The sequence below is a fragment of the Furipterus horrens genome, unplaced genomic scaffold (assembly GCF_987537825.1).
Source record: "Furipterus horrens unplaced genomic scaffold, mFurHor1.1.pri manual_scaffold_5, whole genome shotgun sequence".
Classification (NCBI taxonomy): domain Eukaryota; kingdom Metazoa; phylum Chordata; class Mammalia; order Chiroptera; family Furipteridae; genus Furipterus; species Furipterus horrens.
This window is the reverse complement of record NW_028327175.1, coordinates 45,810,765-45,832,764: the sequence shown is the minus strand read 5'-3', so window position 1 is coordinate 45,832,764 and position 22,000 is coordinate 45,810,765. Positions and strand designations below refer to the sequence as shown.

At 40.0% G+C, this 22,000-nt stretch overlaps 1 protein-coding gene across 3 annotated transcripts in view; it reads right to left on the bottom strand.

The window, feature by feature from the left end:
- ARHGEF28 (Rho guanine nucleotide exchange factor 28) overlaps positions 1–22,000 on the bottom strand; it is a 283,144-nt gene that overhangs the window by 205,411 nt on the left and 55,733 nt on the right. The gene's annotated exons all lie outside the window — the stretch shown is intronic.

The following is a 22,000-nucleotide window of genomic DNA, read 5'->3' as shown; positions in this document are numbered from 1 at the left end:
AGAACTAGCAGGTCTCAATACAGATCTATAAAGACAGTGCTCACGCCTGTTGTCACAGATGATCTTAACCAAAGCATGAACCAGCATTATTGTCCTTTGAAATTAAAAAAAAAGCATATTTAAAAATAAAGTAGAAGCAGGAGGGATAGATGAAATAATGACACAGAAAAAGGTGAGGGAGGATGATGTCCCTCAAAAAATCAGCAAGTTGAACAAAAGGGAAAGGTGAATGAGAGAACGGCTGAAGGAGGGAAATGATCATAAGATCACAGAACATCAGATTTGGAAAATCCTAGAAGTTATCTAGTATGAATCTCTCACTTACAAGTAGTGAAACTGAGATTAGAAAGTTTAAAAGACCTTATTAATGTTAAACAAAACAAGGGTCTCGTGGTCTGAGAAGTCCTAAATGTTAGTTCTTACTAAATGTAGCATAAAATTTTGTAGAAACAGCTGTAAATAGGATGAGCTGACAGGAACTCAACCAGATGAAAGTAACCAACTGCAAAAAAATGAAGAAGACACACACACACACACACACAAGAAAAACCTATTTTAACCATTAATTAACCAATCCAGACAATGGAAGCTGTGATAGAAACTCCTAGCTACTCACAACCCATCAGGCAGAATTTTCATTTGCAGGGGATCGGGGCAGCTATTCCCACAAATGCAACAGGCTCTTAATAATTACAAAGTGCAGGAGGTAGATATGGAGTCTCAATTTTTCTCCCAAGCATATTATTCTAGGATTTTAATTTACTCTTAGCCAGCACAGGATTATTCATCAACTTCTATCTCCCAGAAACACACGTACCGGTTCATACTCGAGACCTGTTCATATTAGAGAGTAAAAAAATATCTCATGTATGCCTTTAATACAGGGTTTGTTTTGTTTGCAACCTTTTTTTTAATTAGAAGAGAATTAATGAAATTTCTTTGGTTAATGGAAAATCACTACCAGGAGACATAATAAAAATTTACATAAGTTTTTAAAAACTTTATGAATGAAGAAAATTAATAGGAATGTATGAACTTGTCTCTGCATACTGCTCAGGGGTGGTTAAATTAAATTGAGCCCTGACAGGTGTGGCCCTGTTGGTTGGGCCTCATCCCACAAAGCGGAAGGTCACTAGTTCTATTCCCCATCGGGTCACATGTCTGGGTTGTGGATTCGGTACCTGGTTGGGGTGTACACAAAAAGCAACCAATCAATGTTTCTCTCTCATACCGATGTTTCTCTCCTTCTCTTTCTCCCTCCCTTCCTCTCTCTCTCAAAATAGGTAATTAATTAATTTAATTGAACATACGGCTCTATTCCAGGCATATATGATAGTAACATATCTACATTATCTGGGCATTGCCCAATTTCTGCTCAGAATCAGTAGTAAAAGAATCTGGAAGTCTGCTCTTTGGAACTCCCAAGTCAGCCCACTCTGTCAAGCCCTTCTCTTCATCCCTGGACTGAGAAAGGAATGTCTCAGTCAGTTGAGAGACAGAACTAATATCCCTACCAACTCAACTAAGCATAGCCACCCTCTTATTACTAGCTACTGCTTCCTTACACACTTTACACATATACACTATCACCCTTACCCCAAAGATAAGTCACGTTCTAGACATTCAACCTTCTGAATTTGCTTCTCTGCTTCTATCATGGACAACTACAAGGTGGAATCAGCCAAGAATGGCCAGGACTTAGACAAACACTAAACATAATGTCCAATTCTGGCCAGGTGCCCATGTAGGATAGGGCACTGGGATATGAGGTAGGCAGCCACACATTCCTGTGGGGTGGGGGGAGAAGACCTGGAGTCGATGTAGGGGTCAGACTCAGGTGAAACAGAAGCAGCAGGTTTCAGGTGAGCAGGTCAGGATCCTAACTGTGGCACTCCTAGCTCTGCAGAGACCAAGCAGTGCAGGGTCAGGGCTGCCCATCTGAAAACACCCCAACTAATGGTCCTGTCATCGGCAGATAGTCATATTTGCTGAACATAAAACAGGAGCAGAAAGAGAGGAGAAAGGAGAGGGGGAAGATGAGAACACCTATCAAGGAAGTTGTTTGAGAAGCTGTTTGTCCCCTAGGCCATCTTGACTTTCTGTAAGTAACCATTTCTTGTGTTAGGCGGGGCCTTTATACAAATGTCTCCTTCTCCAAGTGAAAGTCAATCACACACTGGAATTTTTTCTCCAGCCCTCTTAGTTGACTTACAGCTTCCTTGCCAGTCATAATTTATGAATATAAGACTACCTGTCATTTTCCTTTATGTAAATATCACTCATTCAGTGTTCATTGAGCACAGTACCTGAGACTGAGCAGTGAAAAGCAGAGGCAAAGTCTCCCCTCTCACGGCTCACACTCCAGTAAGAAAATTGAGCAACTGTGATAGATGAACTTCAATAGAATCTTTTTTTAAATGCTTGATGCTTCCCCATACTACATTTAACTTTAAGACAGAGAAATTAAAATCACTGTCAATGCTGTTTTGCTGGCTGGTTGATTTTTAATGGCCTTCCTTTGCATAGTCTACCTTAAAGACTAAGGACCACAAGACTTCACCTGCCTCCACTGCAGGCCATTTCTGTCATTCTGACCAAGGAGCCTTCTGAAGAGAGCCCTCGCTGCCTCTGTTCCACTCAGAGCTTTGATGGCTGCTGTACCTTCTTTCTGCCTAAGCATGCTGGGATTAATAGTTTCTTTTTCCCACCTAAGTTAACTACCACAAAAAGCAGCCATCGTGGGAACATGACTCAGCACTCCCAAAACCTGGGTGTAAGCAGGCTGCAGAGAGCCAGGCATTGGTCGACACTTGCATGCCTCAGTCATTAGTGATAAACCACTTTATTCACTGCCAATGTCATTCCTATTACCAGAGGTCAACATCTGAGATGACAACATGCTCTATAAAGACACAGTATTAAAACGTCTAGAAGGGTCCAGGAAAGCACAATCACTGGAAACTGGATTTCCCCATAGCACACAGCAGACACAATAAAACTAGGTTTCCTTCCATGGGCTGCCCTGCACCCCTCTTCCTTTCTCTTCCCACCAAATCAACACAGAGTCAAATGGCCCACTCTTCTCTCAGAGGTATGCACACTCGCGGTTTTGAGAGAGAGTGAGGTTAATCTAGCAAGGACAGTGGCCCCTAGATGGTTTTTATTGGTAGAAAAACTAGGAAGGATGATGCTGATCGTAGTATTTATTAGTCCAATCAATCAACATTTCCTGAGTACTTATTCTGTGCCAAGTGCTGCGTGGTGCCCACCTCAAAGGTCATATAGTTAACCAAAGGCTGGAAAAAGAGATCAGGCAGGAAGTGTGAAGTTGGTCAACAGAGAAGGTAGGAGTACTGGTTGAGTAAAGAAGGCTGATATTGAGTCAGAACAGGGCAGGGAATGGTGTATCTTTAAAGTATTTTTTTAATAAGCCTGACTCAAAGGTTGCTTGCCTTGGTTGCTTCTGTCCCCATGTGCCACTGGCTTTCAATAGATAAGAGATCCTCCATCTCTATTTTACATGCTTTATGAAGACAAAGCAATTCATATGGTTAAATGCCACCTAAGCAAAGAGGTCACAAGCCCTAAGCAGAAGCATCTCAGTTATAAAATGTCTATGTACCCAATTCCCAAAATATTCAATTCTTCAACACACTCATGAAGGTGTTTTAGCTATTCTACCCAAATTGTGTTCATGAACCTCCCATCTTCTCCATCCTGACTCTATCGAATACAGTGGAACCTCGGTTCTCAAACTTAATTCATTCCAGAAAACTGTTCAAGAATTGATTTGTTCAAAACCAAATTTCCTTTGTTTGTCACTTGAGAGGCACATGACTGATCATACATGTGTCAGCATGAAGGGGTTGTGGGCTAGAGAATCAAGACCCAAAGTTTTGTTAGACAACAGAGACATTTTATCCACGAGCAACTTGGTCGAGAACTGAATTGTTTGAGAACCAAGACATTCAAGAACCAAGGTTCAAGTGTATTAATACACAGTAGGGCAGAAACCTTAAGAAACCGCGTTACAGCAGGATGAGGCCCAGGGAACCATAGGCCACTGATGCACTGCCGGAAGGACTGAACTAATCTGGGAGGTTGTCTGCCAGACGTGGTGACACTGTGGTGGTCTCAGAACCTGCTGGCCAGTCACAAATCCCAACCCAAGTGATTAAACAGCTTTGTGATGGGGTGAAACATTGATGAGCCGACTTCACTTTGGGGTATCATATCCTAACAGCACACGCAGTGAGCATGTCAGACAAGAACAAAGAAAAACTCAAAGGAAAAAGGAAGTCAATGTACCTCATACAATCAGTCTCCCGTCTAATTCAGGCCAAAAGTCCTGGCAAGCAAATGTGATCAAATGGCCAGGATAAAAGACTACACCCTGCTCAAAGGAAAAAAGAGGGCCTGAGGCAAAAATGAAAAAGTCAAAACCACTTGCACCACTGGAATTAAGGAAGGCTGATTAGCCAAAGCCAGTCCTGGAAGATGTTAAGGTCGAGTTGCAGAATGTCCTTCAAAAGAATCCTCCCTCCTCTCAGACCTCAGAGCCATCCTTACACAGTCATAAATCATTGCTTAAAAATAACCTAGAATTCCTGTTTTTCTGACCATCAGAAGCTCTTGAGATCCTTCAGCTCTAGTAACCTGTGTGGTTGCTGACTCTCAGTATATGAAATTTGTTGTTACTGTATATCGTAATATATTTCTGCTTGCCCCAAGAGTTTCCAAGTTATTTTTATATCCAATTTTTTCCTCTTTTTTTAATCCTCACCCAATGACATGCTTATTGATTTTAGAGTGGGGGAAAAGAAGGAGACAGAGAGAGGGAGAGAAACATTGATGTGAAAGAGAAACAATGATCGGTGCATCTCATATGTGTCCCCACTGGGGACCAAATCCATAACCCAGTCATGTGCTCTGACCATGAGTCAAATCCATGACCTTTCAGTTTACAGGATGACACTCAATCAACTGCGCCATGCAGGCAAAGCTTTCCTTTTTTAAAAATATATTTTATTGATTATGCTGTTACAATTGTCCCAATTTTCCCCCTTTGCCTCTCTCTGCCTGGAACCCCCATTCCATCCAGTAATCCCCCCCCCCACATAGTTCATGTCCATGGGTCATGCATGTAAGTTCTTTGGCTTCTTCATTTCCTATACTATTCTTAACATCCCCCTGTCTATTTTTGTACCTACCAATTATGCTTCTTGATCCCTGCACCATTTCCCCCTTTCTCCTCCTTTCCTCTCCTAGCTGATAACACTCCAAATGTTCTCCATATCTATCATTGTGTTCCTGTTCTGGTTGTTTGCTTGGTTTGTTTTTTAGATTCAGTTGTTGATTATTGTGAGTTTGTTGCCATTTTTAAAAATTTTTTTTGATTTATTTATTGTCTTTCTATTACAGTTGACCTACTTTTTCCCCCATTGCTTCCCCCCACCACCCAGCCCACCCCTTCTCCCACAGTCAATCCCCACCTCGATGTACATGTCCGTGGGTTATTTATACTAGTTCCTTTACTAAACCCAGAGACTTCTTATTCTATCCTCTATTTTAGGAATTATTTTTTCTTCTTCCTGTTCTAACTGAATGCCTTTTTCTTTCTTATTTTCCAGACCGTTGATGTGATTCTCAGTTGCATTCCCTCTACTACTGGTTCCCTGTAGATTTTTCTTTATTTCACTTAATGTAATCTTCATTTCTGCCTTGGTCTTTTAATGCTGTTGCTATACTCAATGAGTTCTTTGAGCATCCTGATAACCTGCACTTTGAACTCTGCATCTGATAGGTTGGTTATCTCCGTTTTGTTTAATTCTTTTTCTAGAGTTCTGTTCTTTTCTTTCAACTGAACCATAGTTCTTTGTCTCCTCAATTTGGCAGCCTCCCTGTGTTTGTTTCTGTGTATTAGGTAGAGCTTCTTTGACTCTCTCTCTTAATAGCATGGCTTATTGTAGAAGAGCAGACCTGTAAATTGTGTGGGGTGGAGCCTTAGGTGATTGCCAGTGTGGGGCAACCAGTTTTACCACTCAGAGAGGGGACAATGCCACTGCCTGGCTTCTGAAGGTTTGCCCAGAAGGAATCTATTTCCCAGCACTCATCCTGTTTCAAGTCACTTCACTTTTTCCCTGTGTGCCACTCGTGCCCTTCCAGCTATTGCCCTACAGCTGAATCCCAGAGAGGGTGGGACTTCCATAGTCCTAAGCCTGTGTGGGCCCTCCAAGAAGAGTATCCTGAGAATCTGAAAGTCTATTCCATCACCCCAAACCCTGCTGGTCTTCACAGCCAGAAGTTACGGGGATTTATCTCCCAGGTGCTGGAACCTTGGCCTGCTGCGTGGTCTGGTTTGGGGCTGGGATCCCTCACTCTTGAGATATCCCTCCTGATTTCTACCCACCACACATGAATGTGGGATTGCCCACTCCACCGCGTCTCTACACCACAGCCACAGCTCCATGCCTCTCTACCCCTCTCTGCATCTCCTCCCCTCATACCATCCTGAATGAATGTGGCTTCTTTAAATCCTTTGTTGGCACACTTTCATACAGCTCAATTTTCTGACAGTTCAGGGTGATATTTGTTTTGCAGCCTAGTTTTTCTGTAGTTGTGAGAGGAGGCAAAGCATGTTTACGTATGCCTCCAACTTGACCAGAAGTTCTAAAAGTCTTTAATTTAAAAAATAATCCTGAGTTAACTCTGGGCTGGCTATGTTTGTATTTGGGAGGCTATTTGTGTTTTTCCATAAGCAGCCTCTAAAGAAACAGAGATTGAAGCAGTTCCCTTCTAACACATAAATGGTAACCTTTAGATATTTCCAGAAGATTCAATGACCTGCCCTGGGTCAATGGGTAGACACCTCTAATGCCTTTGACACCATGAGGCAAACATACATTCATTAGTCTAGCTGGGGAGAAGCACAGATCTCCCAGCAAACCACCTTAGTCAAGGCAGGAAATGTCCTAACTGCAGTCTCCCGTTCCCTCCTGTCTTAGTCCATTCCAGCTATAACAAAATGCCATTAACTTGGTGGCTTATGAACAACAAACATTTATTTCTCACAGTTCTGAAAGCTGGGAAGTCCAAGATTATGGTGCCAGCAGATTCAGTGTCTGGTGAGATCCTGCTTCCTCAATGACATTTGTCTTCTCATTGTAACGTCACATGGTGGAAGGTACAAAACAACTCCGTGGGGTGTCTTTTACTAGAGCATTAATCCCATTCATAAGGGCTCCACCCTCATGACACAAACAGCTCCTAATATCATCACATTGGGCGTTAGAATTTCAACATGAATATTGAAGGGACATAAACATTCAGACTATAGTACCTCCCCATGCTTCTGTCCCCATAAACACACCCATATTAAGTCTCCTTTTTAAAAAAATTCTTTTTAAATCAAGAGGATGGTGGAAAGTGGTGCTTAACATATGCCTCTATACATATACAGGCAATATTTACAATACACACACAGTTGTGCAACTAGATAAGTAACAATTTTAAAAGTTTCAAATCTTTGAATTAAATACTGAAAAGATAAAAGGGAAGATCCATAGCCTTACCTCCACCAGTTCCTTGAAGGTAAACAAGTGAGCACAACAGACATTCATTTAATTAGTGACTATCTTGGACCACCTACCCTCTTCCTGTCCCTGGAGCTGACCAGGCCCAGGGCCTGAGAACGCTCTGAATGCCATCCGTCAGGAAGTTCTGTTCCCACAGGAAACTCCCAAGAGGAACTAGACTCTTTCCTATTTCTTTTTACTTCCTAAGGACCTGCCTTCTAGGAATCAAAGTAAAGAATCAATGGAGTGAGGATCAGAGAACTCCACCCCCCCCCAAAAAAACTCTCTACATTTGAATCTACAAGGCATTATAGAAATTATTGTTCTCTTAAGCACCATTTAGGCAATTTGACTAAATGTCACCAATTTAATGTAAAACATGTAGTTGCATAAATTGACTAGATGATCTTTCCTTGCTACATTGTCCATGTAACAATTAACTTTAAAATAGAGATAATCTCCACTCCCTGAACTCACTCTGTGAATTCTGGCTTCCCAATGGATTCATACAATGTTTTAGACAAATCTATTATAATCCAAACTCTCACTTTTCCTACCCAAACAGATTTAGATGGAGTATTCTTTGCTATCTGAATTTACCATATGAACTGTTGCTATCTCAACTCAGCATGCAAGTACATTCAGTAATGAGGAATGCCTATAATTTCAGAGTGATGCATAAATTAACTTTAATCTCACTCTGAAGTAGAGTGAAGATTGGTTCCAATTTGAAAGGTTTGAAAAACCCTAGTCAGTAATCCATACTACAGAAATGGCTACATAAACATTTCAAATATCTTCATCAAAACTCTATACCAGACACCTTCACACCCTTGGGATGACTGTTATCAAAAACAGAAAATAAAAATGTTGGCGAGGATGGGGAGAAATTGAAATACAGAAAGGGAAAAATCTATACCACAGACCATACCTAGATACGAATACACACCTATTAGAATGGCTAAAATTCTTTAAAATACTGACAGTGTGAAATGTTGAGAAGGATGCAAAGAATTTAAATCTTTCATAAATTGATGGTGCAAACACAATATGGTACAGCCATTCTGGAAATTAGTTTGGCAGTTCGTTTAAAAACTAAACATACACTTTCCATATAACCCAACAATTGCATTCCTGGACATTTACCTCATAAAAATGAAAATTATGTCCACATAAAAACCAATCCACAATTGTTAATAGCAGCTTTATTTATAATAGCCAGCACCTGGAAACAACCAAATGGTAAATGGTTAAACTATAGTTCCACACCGTGGGATACTATTTGTCCACAAAAACAGACAAGCTACTACTAACACACACAATGTGGATATATCTTCAGGACATTATGCTTAGCGGGGGGGAAAAGCCAGCCTCAAAAGATCAGGAGCTTTATGAATCCATTTACATAACATTTTTGAAATGAAAAAATTATAGAGATGGACAAGACACTAGTAATTGCCAGGGGTTAAGGACAGGGGAGGGAGGAGGAAGTTGAGTATATGAATAGACCATCATTTCTGTACTCATTGGTAGAAGCTGAAAGTTCTTTCAAATCTCTGCCATCAAAAATGCTTCAAAAATTATCATGTACCCATTCTTTAATCATAGACTGCACACAATTTAATGGCTGATTGTCCTTCCCAGTTATCCCAGCTTCCACTGAAAGCACAATGGCAGCTACCCACAGAAATTCCACTGACAACTTGTCATCTACCAACTGATACCCACCACAATTTTCTTCCCAGTTCTACCAGGGGCTTGGCAGGGGGAAGCTTACTATTGAGCTCAGTCAGTGGTTTTGACAAAACATTAATCTATTCTCATGTCAAGTTCTCTATCACCCATGTAAAAATACGCCTTTTTAAAATTCAAGAAAAGCCTGGCTGCTGTGGCTCAGTGGATTGAGCATCGGCCTGCAGACCAAGTGTCTCTGGTTCGATTCCCAGTCAGGGCACATGACTAGGTTGCACATCAGGTCCCCAGTTGGGGGTGCGAGTGAGAGGCAACCACACAGTGATGTTTCTCTCCTTCTCTTTCTCCTTTCCCTTTCTCTAAAAATAAAAATAAAAATAAATACATAAGCAAAAAAAAAAAACAAACAATGTTGACTGCTGGAGGGAGGCAGGTATAAGGGGACTAAAGGGTAATGGAAAAATATATAATAAAGATTAAATTAAAAAAAAAAAAAACAGGAAATCTTAAGGGCCTTGATTAGGAAGATTTCTTAGATCTGCCCCCCACCCAAAAAAAATAAATAAATAAAATAAAATAAAATTCAAGAACACACAAAGATGTAGTGCTCCCAATTCAAACAAATCAGTATATAAAAATATGAATGCAACATTTTAGTGTGATTATCAAAAGTGCCCACTAGTGCATTTTATTGTAGAGCGCACTCCCCTGCTAAAATATTATTTTATTCATATGTAACTTTTCCAAAATACCTTCATTACTTATAAAGAACACAGTAAAGGTGTAAAGAACCATAAAGGTCACAATTCAAAATAAAAGCAAACAACTACATTATTATGAAAACTAATCTTCAACCAAAAAAAGGTCATTCAGCTTGTATTTGATTCTCTCATTCTTGGGGTATTTTTTACATTCTGATTCATGCAAAATGTTTTCAGTTTCTTACCAAAATACGCAGTACCCCATTTACGCAACATTTTGTGAGTTTAAATGGCAAAACGTGTGATTCCTGTTTGACCTACAAATATTCTTAATCTAATTTATGGGTGGCCAAAGACATTTAAATGGATTAATGCTTTGATAATGCAACTTTATTAAATAATCTGTTGAAAATAAATACCTCTGTAATCATTTTATTTTTTTCTGTGGATTTGTTATCTGTTCTCCAAGGAATACAAGCTATGTTCCTCTTCCTAGAAAACCACTTTCAATAACTAAGGCCATATTCTAAACAGTAGACAATTATGTCAATATTTAAATGCATTCTTCAGTTTCAGTAACCTAGATTTTCAAATTCCCTGCCATGCTCACCAATTCCCACATCCCAGGTCACCCACAGAAACCAGACCTCATCTATATGCTGCTCCACATCCTGGTCATTTCAGATTCCATAGTTGGCACCGAAGTCTTTGGGAATTCATAGAAGATAAACTTAGCCTTTAATATAGTCTACATCAGCAACTGTTTTGAAATTGCTTTGAGTTTCCACCCTAAATCTCTCTCTCTCTCCAGCTGATCCATTTCCCTTCCTATTGGTGGCACTGGAGTGTCTGAGGGCATTTTCAGAATCTGGCTAAGAGGAAGCTGCATTGGGAATATTTTTTATGTTTTAGGAATTGGCCAGCTTTTTAAAATTTTGTAATTTCTCATATACCCACTTTTGATCTAATTTTGTATTTAGAGTTTTATATTCCTTTCCTGAAAGGAAATCCTTCAAATTACATAAGTTTCAGGCCCCACAAACTTCCACCTGTTCCTGCCTGTACATCTTAGTACTTGGCACATAAAATTTGTCACATGAATGGATGCAGGCACAAATGCACTCATGGCAAGTCACCTAACATCACTAAGCTCACCTCCTCTGCAAAATACTAACGTGTGATTCTAATGAAATAGCTATTGTCTAAGAACCTTTGTGGAGTATAACAAGGTGCTCTAAACAGGTATGGTAATTGTTCAATGGTTGTTTTTCTCAAAGACATGGAGCATAGCAACTATGAGTATTGAGAGACAGTAGTAAATAATGCCAAAGAAGAGGGAAAAAAAAAAAATTCACGTGGCACGGTTCAGAGATCATCTTTCCTGAGTTGGGGACTCTTCAACTATCTTCTGTTAGAGAATGTAAGCTTTTCACTCCCCACTGTTTTATTCAAAATTCTTCATTGTTAAATTCTAATTTTCAGCTAGGAATTGTCTACCCCACAAAAACTTGTTTAATTTTTTTACTGCATAGTTTTGATATAGTCTATATATTACCTTCAAATTTTAGTTAAGATTCAAACTCAGGAACATGTTCTCCCCAAACCTCCCAACATCCTAACCTTCAGGATGATAGCCTCCTCCTGCTTGACCTTCCCTCTGACACTGTGCACCCTTAGAGCACAAAAACCAGGACTGTCCCCATCCCAAAATAGAGATGGTCACATAGCTGCTGAAAAAGCACACACAACAACAGACAAATGAGCAAACAACAAATCTAAAGTGTGCTCCAAGTTGATCCTGGAACGCTGCTTATTGAATGGAACTAAATTAGAAGCCTGTACTCATTCAACAAGTATTCATTGAGCACGGTACTGAACTGGTACTGCAAAGTTGATGAGCAGAAAAAATTCAAATCTCTGCTGTCCTGGTATTCACAAGCTTAAGAGAAGAGACATGAAACAAAACCCTCTCAAAAATGTAAATTGTAGAGTGTCTAGAGGACTTTGAGAGGGAACAAGAATGACATTTAGGAAGAACTGAGAGGAGGAGGGTATGGCTAGAGCTTATCGTGCAAGGAGGTCATGTATTGTCACAGGTGTGTCCCAGCACCATCTTTAATTATCATCAAGCATTTTGTCAGTTGGTCCCTCCCCTACAATGATCCCAGCCCCTATTTGCATTGCTCCCATAAGCAGTCAGAAAGCAAGCTTGCCTCCCCATCAATGATTCTGCAGAAATTCAATCAGTAAACATTTACTGGAAGTCTGCAGTGCCCTGAACACTACATTAGGTACTTTGATATAACAAAAGGCAATAGTCTGTGTCCATGAGACAGCAGTGGTATAACTGAGAGCAGCCTGAATTGAGAATAAGGTCTGGTGTCCAAATCCAAGTTCTATCATAATTCAACTGGATGGCCAAAGCTCATTCAGTTCTGTGCCAATCACAGTTCCAGGCCCAAACAGATAAATGCTGATGAAGGAATACAGTCCCCATTCTTTGAAACTCAATTTTATTATCTACGAATGTAGGATAATTCCTACATCAAAGGTTTTTGTAAAAAATTAAATGAGCACTCATGAATTTTGTAGTGTTTAGCACATAACAGATTTACTGGAAATGTTTGGTTTTTAAGCTGTTTTATTGTTCCCAAGTGCTTACTTTGCTGCAAATGATTTGTCCTACTAAAATGTGAGTGCTAGTATTATTAAATGGTACCTTAATTTTTTAATTATAATTTATTTTCCTAAAGCAGGAAGTGTTACTCTCTTTGAATTAGCCTCAGCTTTGGAAAAGCTCAACCCTTCAGGCCACAGGCTCTCCCCAAGGCACCGTGGGGTAGCATTACACCCTGACTGTTGCTAAAGTGCCCAGGAGGTAGGAAGGAAGCAGCTTCCAAACTGGAAACCTAGCCCAAATGCATAGCCTTCTGGTATCACAACCGGGATCCCATTCCTACCTTAGCAATAGTCCCAGTTATGCAACTAAAGCAGCTTGTGGAAAGTCCTGCAAATAAAAAAAGGCCACCGAAGTAGAGAAAGGACATGACTGAAAAGCAAGAGATGAGTATAGGGAAACAACCAATTTGTGAGGGGTAGAATAGAGTGTTCCCAAAGTCTGAGGATATGGCAACTCTGAGGAGGCTAAAGGCAGCAATACAAAGACAACTTAGGACACTGGCAGAGGAGAGAAAAGAGACAGCCACGACCATCAGCACATTCTGATGACTGATCAACTACAGAGAATAAAGGAACAGAGACATTAGAAACATATTGAAAGCTGGGTTTCCTGGGAGAATGGTGGTTTGGTAACAGGCATCAGGAAGTTGAAAAGAGAGTTGGTTTAGTAGAGAACTTGGAAAGAATTGTTTTAATTTAATAGTCTGGATTTGAAGCTCAGGCCACATAATTGAGTGGAAAGGCCAGATGGAAACAGAAGATGTGGCATGGGCAGAGGTCAGGAGGAAAGCCTTCAAGGAGGAGCATCACTGAACCAGAAGGGATGAGCTCACATAGGAAGAGAGGAGAAAGGAGTGGGCATTGGGGAACACCCACGAAGCAGAGAAGAAAGCTCACAGACAAAGAAAGAAAGAACTCACAAGAGAACCGGCAGAGTTGGAGGACAACAAGAGTACATTTTTAAACTATGAATCAGATCAGGCATCTTCCCCGCTAGACTCTCCACCGACTGCTCATTTCATTACCTTGGTTGGCCACCAAAGCTTTCCATGAGCCAGCCTTGCCTACGTCTCCAACCTGTCTCCTCTCTCAGGATGTGCTGGTCACATTGGCCTTCTGCTGGCCCTCAAATACATTAAGTTCATTCCTACTTTAGGGCCTTTGTTTCTGATCCTTCTTCTAGAAGGTTCTCCAGGGAGCCTGGCTCCCACTACGTCTAATCACTCTCTCTAGCACCATTCCCTACCGTATCACACTGTTGAGTTATCCTAACACATGCTACCATCTACAGTCCTTATGTTTTTATTTGTATACCTATGTACTGTTCATCTCTCCACTCTCAACTGGGTTCTGGGAGAACAGGGTCCTGGGACCTTGTCTGTTTCCGTCTCTGCTATGTCCTTTGTGCTTGGAATAGTATATTGCACTAAAGGACTTAAAAACAAGAACCCTTAGATTAAGAAAGAGCAAAATTACTTGTTATTTATTTTGATAAAAATAACAAGGTTAAAGCTAGACTATATCAAATTATGGAGAAGAAAAGGAGGAGGCAGGAAATAGAAATAAATTATTCAACACATATACACCCAGCCTTAGGGGTAAGTGGAAGAAATTGTTGATACTATATCACTATACATCACACCTTCTGTAAGAGCTTCCTTTTCAGAGTGTGTAAATAAAACATTTTCACTGGATCATATCTTATTTCTGTGGTTCTCCCAGGGGAAAAATCTGACCTATACCCAACATGCCTAACATTCTTGCTTAAGATGGTAATAATTTTAAAAAATCAAATAGAACAAATGTCAGTTACTTAAAGTTCTATGTTAAAAAATACAAGACTATATATTCCCCAAAATTGTGGGGGTTGTTGCTGAAATCTGAGAAGTGAGACAATAGGATTTAAGAAGACTTGGTACTTATTACTCACAGCCCCAGCCACAAAGGAATTTCTTCAGAGTTGGGTGTTGGGCTAATTCTGCCTGCAGTTTCCTGTGGCTGTACATTTCACCTTCAGGCCTTTAGTCAGAAGTCCATCCTCTCACTGGGGACTGTAGAAGGGGACAGCATCAAGTGCCATTGTGTTGAGAGGAAAAGGTGCTGTTTCTCTAAGATTCTGGAGAGGGATGAAGCTAATGGAGGATTTATATAACATCTCTAAGTCAGAGGCTTTGCTCAAGTCTGAAAAGTGGTTTTTCTCTCTGTTCCTGCCAGAACCATCAGGCAATCTCTTGCAGCAGCAATGGAGCCCAAGACTTCCCAGGAACTGACATCCTGCAGCTGCTTTCTGGCTAGAAGAACGTGTTCTTTTGGAGTCTGTTTGTCCCCTCATCAGAAAAATAGGAGAAAAGGCAAAAAGGTAAAAGCACAACCAGGCAGCAAAGGCAGAAAAAGGTCAAGGAGAAAGCAAGAGCCACCAAGGAAAGCCACTTCAGCCAGCCCAGTTCAAACAACAGAAAGCACCCAGCAGGTGGCAATTAGTTGAGATGCACATGCTGCCATGTTCAAGTCGAGACACAGGTGATGTTAATATATAATTCGCTAAAAACAAATGTGCACAAAGTAAACTTGTGATCTAGAAGTTGATTTCAGGCAAAAGTCCCTCCTGATTCCATTCTCTAAACCAGAATTATCTACAATGATGGGGAGGTGGGTCAAAAAACAAAAACCTCCATCCACACCGCCTGACACCTGAGCTAATGAAATTCCTATTACCTTGAGCTGGAGAACTTGACAGGGCAAAGGACCACTCAGTTAGTGGGCCTAGATTTTTGTGGGCCCATGAGCATGAGCGGGTCAGGGCTTGCCTAGACTTAGTGACAGGCAGCATCCTCTAACGGGACACACACTGTGACATGAATGAGCTACTTTAAGGTCCAGGACAGCATCATTTTTCATGTTGTAAAGCTCAAGGAAGCGTGCAGGGCAGGAAGGGACAAAACAGCACCGCTGAGGACCTGGCCAATGGGGAAACTGACTTGTGGTGGCAACACAATGGGAAAGTCATTTCCATAAACCAGTGAAGGTGGGAAAACCCCAGGCTTATATTGAGATCTACTTTCTGGGCCAAAAGAAAAAAAAAAAATTATGGTCTCTAATACTGCATATAAAAATGCTGAGTGTCACACTAGCTGAGTTAATTTGGTCAAATAAGTCATTGCTTCTAGGTACCTTACTTTCTTCATCTGCAGAGCAAATGCAAGTCTCAAAGGCATTATCATGTACTAACATTCTGAGTTGATGGTCAAGAGAGGCCCAGATAGGCACAGCCACAAGCAGCGAAGGGGCAGCATCTGGAGGACAGGATTTCCTTCAACAGGAACTGGAAGCCAGAGGGATTTGCAGGAGTCAGGAAGGCGGCGTCTGCCAGGTGAGCGCAGAACAAAGCCACCAAGTCACTTACCACGGCAATAGGAAGCTGCCTTCCTGGGCTCAGAAACAGGCCCTGGAACCTGTCCTCAGGTCCTCCCCACCCTCACAGAAGGCTGGGACCTAGAGGAGTGCACTTGGCAGAGGATTCAAGAAAACAACACCAAGCCCCAGAAATAGAAGAGGTTGAAAGAAGGAGGTTTAGCTCAGCTACTTAAAGTGCTAATCAGATCGCTAAAGAGCAGACTGAACTTTCAATTAATAAATACAATGAGCCCAGCAGCAACCAATATTCTTGGGAGCAAACAGCAGGAGACTCAGGAGACTGTGACTCAGAATAAAAGAATAATATAAACATAAAATGCTAAGGGAATAGGGAAGCAGCTTGGATCCAGCTGGCAACAAGCTACTGAAGTGAAAACGCCACTGCCCACAGTTACACAACTTGCAACCTCCAGAGAAAGAAATGACCATACTCTTCCAGTCAGTTGCTACGTTTAACACTCCTGAAGGGTGAAGAGATTGAGAGCCCACACACAAAGGTTCACAGACATGCCCTCTGCAAATGCTATAAAAATCTCCATGGATTAAAAGCTTAATTTGGGAAACAGCAGAAATGAAGCACCATGGGAGAGAGATTAAAATCAAGTAAGATAACCTTTTTGAAACTATTAAGAATAACAAAAAATTTAAGAAGCCACCTTTCTTTGCACAATGAAAACGACAACACAGCCCCCAATTTCATAATTACTGGTTATTAAAGCTAAAGCACTAGATATTACATATTTCTGCTAACCACTGAATAAAATGTGAACTGTTCCATCTCATTTGCAAAGCAATCATTAACATTTGAAATGTTATACTCTTCATCTAGCAATTCCTTTCTTGGGAATCTATTTCATCAAGACAAAAGTATCAATATATAAGGACACATGGACAAGGGTGTCTAGTGTCCACACATTCATTTAAAAGAATGAACTTGAGCTACACCTGATGACTTGGGGAAGTTTCTACAAAGTATTGCTGAGTTGGAAAAGATAGCAAAGTCTATATAATACGATCCAGATTTGTTCATGATTTTAATACTGCTTGTATCTGTATTATGTATGCATAGGATTGTATGCACTAGAAAAGTGTGGAAGTATGTACACTGTCCGTGGTTCTCAGCCCTTAGTGCACTGCATCAGAATTGCCTAAAGGCTGTGTTAAAACGGATTGCTGGGCCCCACTCCCAGAGTGTCTGACTCAGAGATCTGGGGTAAGGTCTGAGAATGTGTACTTCTAACAAGTTGCCCGGGGATACTACTGCTCCTGAGAGCAAGTGGTCTATGTTGGAAGACAGAGAGGTATTAAGTGGTCCCGGGGGGGGGGGGGGGGGGGGGGGATGGGGTTAATGAGATCTGTCCAAGGTAATAAAAAAAGGTTTTCCATATTTTTCCTTTTATGAAACATTGTGTGTGTGTATGTTTACACATAAGGAGAGTTCAGGTGATCTTTACTTTCTCCTCAATAATTTTACTTATTTTTTTAAAAGAGCAAGTATTATTTAAATAATCATTGAACATGAAATGATTTTCACTGAGAAAAATAGGGAGGAGAGCCTTTGGAACCAGTGATTTCCCAAGAAAGAGCTCTTCTGTTTTAGTCACAGCCCTGAACTGGTATTTTGGGGAAATTATTGCTAATTACACCTTATATAAAAATACAAATATAATGTGAAAAATGTGAATAGCTGAATAAGTATAACATGTATTTGTTTTATAGCCATCCTTAACAAAAATTTAGAGAAAACTCAATTTAAAAAATAATAAAAAAAAATTCACCAGCAAAAACACACAATTTAGCTTCTGAATGCAAAACCTCTTCCTCTTTCAAAATTTAGTCAAAACCCAGTCAGCAAAAATCTCTCCTTTTAAGCTCTACTTACATCATTTCCTATCTCTTTTCATGTACAAACTAGAAAATGGCAACTATAAGACTAAAAGCAACAAACTAAAACAAACAAAATAAAAATAACATATTGGACTTTCAAACTCCCAAACTCCCAAGTGATGTCAAAGAGTTTTATGCTATAAACATCTTAGATTGGTTATATTAGTTCTAATTTACACTTTTCCAGGCTCTCACCCTTCTCATTAGCTTCATCATTATAACATTTCACTAGCTTAAGTTACCATTCAATCTAAAAAGTAAGCCCCCACCCCCCTTCTCCTCTGCTAGCCCTCAGTCTGTTCTCTGTATCTATGAGTCTGTTAAGCAAAGCAAAAAAGAAAAAAGAAAAAAAAAAAACCCATAGGCACAGACAATAGCATGTTGACTACCAGAGGGAAAGAGAAGTGGGGGCGGGGGGGGGGGGTAGACGGGGTAAGGTGAGGTGTAAGTGGTAATGGAAGGACACGATTTGAGTTGGTGAACACACTGTACAATATGCAGGCTTGCACACCTGAAACCTATATAATTTTATTAACCCAAGTCACCCCCCAAAAATTCAATAAAATAAAAATAAAAAATAAAAAGTAATCCTAGATCTCGAACCAGACTGTATCTTTTAGTTGTGCACAAATTGACTGGCCTTCCAGAACTGCGCCTTTAGTGCCCCTTTCAGTATAGAAGCAGGAAGCTGCTCAGGGGCTGAAAACTGGATTTGCAACGCTCACATCCCTAAGGTTTGCAAAGATGCTATAAAACTCCTGGCTACCAGTCCTGCCAATCCCTGCTTCTTAATTTTATCATAGAGCAGTGTTTCTCTTTTCCTGCAATAGCAACTCAGTGAACCTCCATGGTTCATTTTCAAAGTTAAAGTGAGTCTATAGTTGAATTCAGAAATATCCCAGCATCCTCAATACTAAGAAAGTCTCCTTCCTGAAGATGAGCAAACAGAAATATTTGCCCAAAATAATGAGAAAAGAAATGTTTGCCAAAAAATTCAACAGCACAACAGACAGAATCAGAGACTGAACCTCTCTCTGAAACAGATTCCTGGTAGATAAAGAAACAGTATTTTAAGTTCTTGCTTTGTTCTCACAATAAAATATAAAAGATTATCTCTCTAAAACTACATGGGCATAGGATGAAACAGGCCAAGATTTGAAAATACTACATAGAAACTAAAAACAACATAAAAGAATCTGAAAATTTGCTGGCAGGAAGAAAAGGGGGGAAAGAAACTTGACACTTCAAAAAAATAAAGGACAAATTAGCCCAACCCTGGAATATCAGTTGTTCTGGAAGGAGTTAAAAAAAAAAAAAAAAAAGAATAGTAAAAGACATAAAAGAATAAAATTTTAAAAAGAAAGTTGAAGTTTTTCTTCATAGATCCAAACATAATGCATGGGAAGGAGAAAGGACTTAGATTTATAGACTTTTCCACAGGTATTTATCAACTCTCTATCATCTTCAGGAAGGATTCTCTATAGTGACCCAAAAAGAGAAGAGAAAGACATCTTGACTGTAAGAATGTTACAAGAATTCAACCAAAACAGGTTATGCTTAAACAAAATACTGCCTACAGCAGAGGTTCTCAACCTGTGGGTCGCGACCCCTTTGGGGGTTGAACGACCCTTTCACAGGGGTCGCCTAAGACCTTCGGAAAACACATGTATAATTACATATTGTTTTTGTGATTAATCACTATGCTTTAGTTATGGTTGGGGGTCACCACAATATGAGGAACTGTATTAAAGGGTCATGGCATTAGGAAGGTTGAGAACCACTGACCTACAGGATCCACCCAAATGAGGTGCTTTTTTAAAAAATATGTTTATTGATTTTAGAGAAGAAACAGAAAATTGATGTGAGAAACATCGATTGGTTGCCTACCCTACATGCCATGACCAGGGATAAAACCTGCAACCCAGGTATGTGCCCTCACTGGGAATTGAACCTCCAACCTTTTGGTGTAGGGGTCGACGCTCCAACCAACTGTGCCACACTGGCAAGAGCAGAAGTGCTCTTTTTTAAAAGGTGGGTGGGTAGGTAGAAGTTGGGGAATAATTTCTACCAATTTTTTTACTTCATCATCATTGCTGTATTTATGTGATTTAATTCTCCTTGAGATAAATCTTATAATTTATATTTTTAAAGCCTATCTTAATGAGATTTTTCCAGTGCATTAGCATGCAATCATTATGCTTAGTATTTTTATCATCTCAATGTTATGGATTCTTTACAATTTCTTATTTTGTTTTGGGTTCTATCTTAATTATGTACTTATCAGAGTTATCATAACTTGTTTTTCCAAAAGGACCAGTTATAACAAATAAGTAGGATTGGTAGAGTACTTGAAAGCACCAAAATTAAGAGATCCAATATATCACAATCAGTCAAATAAAAAAACACATTATCTAAATAAATGCCAAAAGAACCTTTGATAAAATTCCATACAAATACAGAAAAAGTTCTGGAAGAAAAAAAGTCAAAAATGTCACTACTGCTTACCATGGATGACGGGGTTAAAAACTGTTTTAATTTCTTCTTTTTGTTTATTATAATATATAAAGTATATTATAAATTTAAAATGTTTACATATTGCCTATTTGATGGAATTTGGCTTGAGACTTCTCTTCATTATAATATACCCTCACTGACCTCCTTACTAATGAGGCCAAATGATTAGACTGGCTTAGGTCAGTCTTCAAGAATACTGACATAAAATGCTATGTGAAAAAAAGCAGATTATGGCCTATATATACAGTTAGAGTCAGTGATGTATATATGAAATATACATAATTAATATAAGATACCACCAGTTATACTATGCATTTCATATTCCACTAAAAAAGAAATTGCTGGTTATGATGTTAGAATTTTATTTTAACTTATTTATACAGATTTCTTCATGTACCATGATGCTGTTTCCATGTCTTTCCATATATCCAGTAACTTTGCCTTTTGATACCAAATCATGGTGAAATAATTTTGAAAGCAATTAATTCATGTTGTACCAGCAAGGTTCATAAGTATTCTCGTCGTCGTCGGCAGCCGTCCGTCTCGAGAGACGATGGTGTAGCTTCTTAAGAGTCTATCTGCACCGCCGAGAATGGCTGTGCAGTCCGACTCGGGAGTGACATGGTATCTGTCTCCTCCCGTGTTGAATCGACATCTTGTGATGACGCTGAAGCTACAGAGCCTGGGCAGGGTAATATGGAGGGTCTGCTGTTGCCCATGCAGCAGACCCCCCCTCTCTTCGCAGCTGAAGGGTCCAAGGGAAAGACGGAGTCGATACAGCTTGGGTTCAGGTGCGCCGCAGGAGTTGCCGGTGTTGACTACAACGTCAAACCGCCTTAGGGACTCCGGCTCCGGATTTTCTGTCGGGGTTTACTCCCTTAGCCTTTCCCCTGAAGAGGTATGCCGCAAGGCAGCGGAGGTTTTTTGGAGTCAGAGTTTTCCTTCTCTGAATAAGTATTCTAAAGTGATGATATAAACCATTGTGACTAAGGTCACACATGCGTACGTAACAACAGCTACATCCTGACTTCTGCCAGAATGCACAGTATAAGAACATCTCAATTTCAGAGATGTTCAAGTTGTGCTTTAAAATGGATAAAATATATTAATGTTTTAACAGCATGTTATCTATAGGGGTGAGATTATGAGTGACTCTTCCATAGTCTGGTCACAATCTAGTAGGTCTAAGTTCAGTATAGCTAGCTACACCAGTATGTTGGCCAACCACAAGGTTTGATATCACGATTAGGTTTGTGGATTTGTTTATTTGAAGTAGGGAAGCAGGTAGAATGACTAGAGCTAAGCAATAAAGTACAAAAAATAAAAATAAATAAATCTTGTGGGTACTCTACAATTTAGCCTTGGACCACTCTTTTGAATCTTTATTTATGGCTGGGCCAAGCCTAACTGTCTATAGACACACTTTACGACCTGTGAAGCACAACCTGAACAGAGTACTAGAAACCACTGGGTAACCCAGGAGGCAATTTTTTGTTCTTACATCCATTTATATGATCATTTTTTTGCTTCTCCAGAGAA